The sequence below is a fragment of the Capsicum annuum genome, chromosome 1 (assembly GCF_002878395.1).
Source record: "Capsicum annuum cultivar UCD-10X-F1 chromosome 1, UCD10Xv1.1, whole genome shotgun sequence".
NCBI classification, from domain to species: Eukaryota; Viridiplantae; Streptophyta; class Magnoliopsida; order Solanales; family Solanaceae; genus Capsicum; species Capsicum annuum.
In genome coordinates this window covers 107,895,540-107,900,379 of record NC_061111.1, presented here as the reverse complement: position 1 = coordinate 107,900,379, position 4,840 = coordinate 107,895,540, and the positions used below count along the sequence as shown (strand labels likewise).

Here is a 4,840-nt window from a genome sequence, read left to right as displayed (position 1 = left end):
AGAAGCTGATTTCAAAGATACTCAAACAGACTTAATATTACAAGTGTTTGAACAATAAAGTTATTACAAGAATGAGTTATTACATTAACTACTGAAGTTACAAATGTAAAAGCGCCGGTTGAGCACTATAAAGAAAAAGCTATTAGCAAAGATACTGTGCAGGAAGAGCACATTAAAAAACTAGAACTAGAAGGTGACGATGAGAAACACCTAAAAACTCAAATTACTAACGAAATTACAGTGACAGCTGTAGGCGCAGGTGATGTATACAAGGGAAAGAATATAGTCACTCAAAATAAACCTGAACCACCAAAGAAAAAGAATTATAATCTTAACCAGATATTCTCAAAACCATATGCACCAAATATACAAAAATCAGAGTCATCTATACCTCCCCAGATACACACATATTCTGAGTCACTCAATCAACAAAAGTAGACTTATAACCATATCACTCGTACATAAATTAATATTTATACCTTATAAAAATTGTTAAATACAAAACCTATCCAAAGTAAAGATTTAGCAAAACAACATCAAGGATATATTACACAAAAATGTCAGAACTATAACAAACTTATTGCTTTACCTGGCACCAGTGCAAACTTAATTACTTCATGTTACTATTATCTATAGTCTACACAATTACTGGAGAAGAGTTAACAGGAATTTCAGATATTCACAAAGGATTTATGGATTATAAAAGGATTACGAAGGGACAGTTATTCTATGTTCGTTTCTATTAAGCACCAGCAGAAATATTATTTGATGAAATAAAATAGACAATTATTATTGTTAAGATAGGAATGACACAAGATTATATTATCCCTGAAGAAATGTGTGAACAAGAAGAGATAACCAAAAATCAGATACCGAACTTCTACTGAAACAAGAGAGTTATTGGACTTAGCAGTATACTGGCTGAGTTAGCAAATAATTATATAAATCAAAAACCAGTTTGAATATACTATAATAGAAATCAATTATTGGTTTACTCTACCTGTAAAAATATTAAAGAAAATGACAGAGAAGAGATAAGAAAATGAGTCATAACGATCCTAAAACCAGAAGAGTTACTAGTCGCAAGATCTATTACGAAAGGAGTTATTTCAGAAGAAGCTATGGATCAATTCTGTAAACAGGTTGGCCAAAGATACAACGACCACGTATGCAGCAGATGTAGTGGCATAACTTTATTCCAGATGTGATGCTACAATAGCAAGAAGATAAAAAAACCAACAAATACGACAAGATGAAGATAAAAAGAAGACAGCAACGGAGCAATAATAGAAGAAGACAAGTAACAAGGCAATAATAGAAGAAGACAAAATAATAAATGCTAGAAAGCGACATATTGTATAGCTTTTAACTCTTATATGTAAATTATTAGTTTTGTAAGACTTTTGTATAGATAAGTCTTGTTTTCTTTTTGGGGTAGCTAACTTTATATCATAGCCTTTTTGACTTTTTGTAACATATGAATTATTAGGAAGATACGTGTAAAAAATTATGAATAGTACAGAGTTTACATCTTTCATTTTTTAGGATATAAATAGACGAGCATCCGTTCAGATAGAGGGCAAGTCTTCATGAGTTGAAGCAAAACCCTCTTGTACACAAAAAACTTTTAAATTATTTAATAAAAACATGTATATTTTCAAGGAAAAGCTGAATCATCAGACAACAATGGAAAATCTAGAATTATCAGATTTACCAGAACAGGTATTTATATTTGTGATTATGAATAGCTAAATTCATAAATTCCTGACAATCATGATATGATAAAATAAGTTCATGTTAGTTACTTTATAATAGAATTATTCAAAAAATAGCATGTTAAGAAGTTTATTAGCAAAGAAGAAAAATCCCTAAGAACTATGCCATCCTAAAGGTGAAACTGGTGAGGCAAGAAAGCCGTGATAGGGGAGTAGCCAGAGTAGAGGCGCTGTTTAAGGGAAAAGTATCCAGATTACTATGCTAATAGTGATCGAAGAACATGCTATTTAAGAATAATCTAGTATATAGTAATCTAAAATGATCATATTTTGTTATGTATGTGATTGAAGGGAATATTTTGAAAAAACATCATATGAAAAGTGAATACTTATTTATCTGACGAAATGGTAGATAAATTCAAAATACTTGTTTTGTATGTACTTAAGGATATAGAAATTGTAGATATAAGAAAAATCATATTGAAAAAAATATTTGATAAATATTTTATGACTAGAATAAATTACATACCCCACCTACCTACTTATTCTTACAAATACTTACCAAACTTACACATCAACCATGATAAATTACGTATATTTGGAATATTGAAAAATGGATATGAAAAATATACAATTAATAGAAAAACTAATGAAAACAAATTTAGAAGAATATATGAGAGCTAAAGATATAAAATATATAGAATTCCTTAATGAAAATATACAAGAATTATTAAGATTAAAACAAACAACTAATAAATACTATGATAAAGCATTTCCAAGTTATAGTTATTCGTAGAAACCTAAGCATAATATGAATAACATAACAAGTTATATATCTGATGAAACTAAGATACTTATTTTATATATCATAAAAGACTTAGAATTAGAAGACATAAAAAAAATAATATGGGAAAAAATATTTGATTTTGAAGATGAGTTACTAAATACTAATTGGATAGAAGATGAATTAGAAAAATACAGATTTTTATGGTAGAAATAATTCAGATAGTTATTATTCAGATGGATATTATACAGATTAAGAATGCTATAATATATTCAAAGAGTTAGAGAAAAACAAAGCTGACTATATGAAGAAATTAATTATAGAAACCAGCTTAGAAGAGGAAGAGAACAATTAAAAGAAAGATTAATTTGGAAAGATAAAACCATAAAACAACTAGAATTAAAAGACAATTTAGAATATGATTTAGACATAGAATTATTCATAGAAGAAAAGGACAGGATAACTAACGAAATAGATAACCTAGAATTTAATATCAGATATAGTACAATTAGAATAAATTATTACAAAGAAATTTACAGTATTACAACTACTTTAGGATAAAATGCTAGACTATGAGTATTTAAAATATTGGAGACAAGATATGGAAGAAATAAGAGCAACAGAGATACTTATAAAAGAGAATTTAATTAAATATTTTAGAACAAAAGATATAGAATATTTAGAATACCTCCAAAATAATATACAAGAATTACAAAGACTAAGAGAAAAAACTAAAGAATATTATAGTAAAGCATTTAATCAAATACCATTTAATCACCCCCAACATATGAACATTAATAGAAATGTTTAGAGAAGTTAAGAAATATCCACGCACAAATAAAAATAGATCCATCAGAGCTATTTTGGATCTATTCTACCCAAGTTATCCGCACCCACTTGGAAACATTGAGGCTTGATAGGTATATTCAGAAGTTATGCAATAACCTCAATCACATCACATCATCATCATTATTATACCTCATCTATTAATACATCTTCAGTGTTGTGTTTCTATATTTTATTTGATGTATGTTTATTTTGTTTCTTTTATGTACATGTTTCCTCCCTATGTGCTATATTTAGAACTACTAGTAGAGTAAGTGTGAGATATCATTTGGAACATTTTCTGCTTGCAGGTGACGTGCTCATAGTGTGTTTTTATATACCTTATTTTTTGCTTTGCTCAGTCGGCCTATGATATCTAATAAGTATAAGCGGACTCATCCCTACAGTTCTCTTTTGGTGCAAATCTAGGTACGAGTGCACCACATGGCAGCTGAGTTTGGGTGATGATTTGATACATTTGAGGTAGTGGCCGCTCTATTCTATCAAAGTTGACTTCAGACCTCATTCTATCTAGTTATGTCTTCTTTGTGTTCAGAGACACTTGTGGCTTCTTTTGTTTGGATTCACAATTGTATTTTCAGACTTTGAGTTGTACATAGGTTGTTCTTAAACTATGACGCTGGGATTTGGGATGGTTTATGGTATTATTGTGATTTAGACTTCTACTATTTTTATGCGTGTGCAATTTAATTTCATTCTAGAATTATTGCCTTGGGATTTGTGTTGTGAATTTCACCTATATATCAATTTAGGTGACTGGCTCACTTGTCAAGGATTAGCCGTGATAAGTGTCATCATAACCTGAGTTTTTAGATTGTTCCATTGGAGATTTTGGAGAGAGAAATATATCCTCCATATGTTGAACCAAGAAAATAGGAAAGAAGGAAATGAATAGGAGGTGTGGAGTTGGGAAATTATTTCCAACAAGAAAAAATAAGTGCTCCATATTGTAGATGGTTGGTTATAAAAGAACTACATGTCTGGATCAAAATGCTCCATAATTATTATAATACTAAAAGTGTTGTTGTTGGTTTAGTTTGAACTTGATAATTTTAATTCATTTTCATTAGTGATGTATGTTATTCATTATATAAAATATATTTTTGTTTCTGACCCAACAACTGTTGTATGTGTGGGAACAACTTTTGTTGAAACATATGTTATATTTGTTGCAATTGATGTAAAATTAGTTAGAATAATGAATTATGTTGCAGCGATGATCACTTTGTTGCAACAGATTATTCATATATTTGAAATAATCAAACAGATATAGAAATACATCATGGCAGGTATCTAATATATTTGATCATCTCTAACATACTCTATATATATTGCCTTAGATGCATTATCTATTGCAGTAGATAACTCATCTATTGAAAATAATCAAACAGATATACATATCTATTGCAACAGGTCACTAATCTATTGCAACAAATGACTCATCTATTAGAAATAATCAAACAGATATAAACATTTGTTGCGACAGATGAGTGAT

The 4,840-nt window shown here is 29.1% G+C and overlaps 1 long non-coding RNA gene across 1 annotated transcript; it reads left to right on the top strand.

Moving 5' to 3' along the window:
- The first annotated feature begins 561 nt into the window (after nucleotides 1-561).
- On the top strand, nucleotides 562-4,363 carry LOC124895991. The gene is made up of 2 exons (XR_007052314.1): nucleotides 562-1,722; nucleotides 3,754-4,363. It is a non-coding gene; the product is annotated as an uncharacterized LOC124895991 (long non-coding RNA).
- Nucleotides 4,364-4,840: the final 477 nt, after the last annotated feature.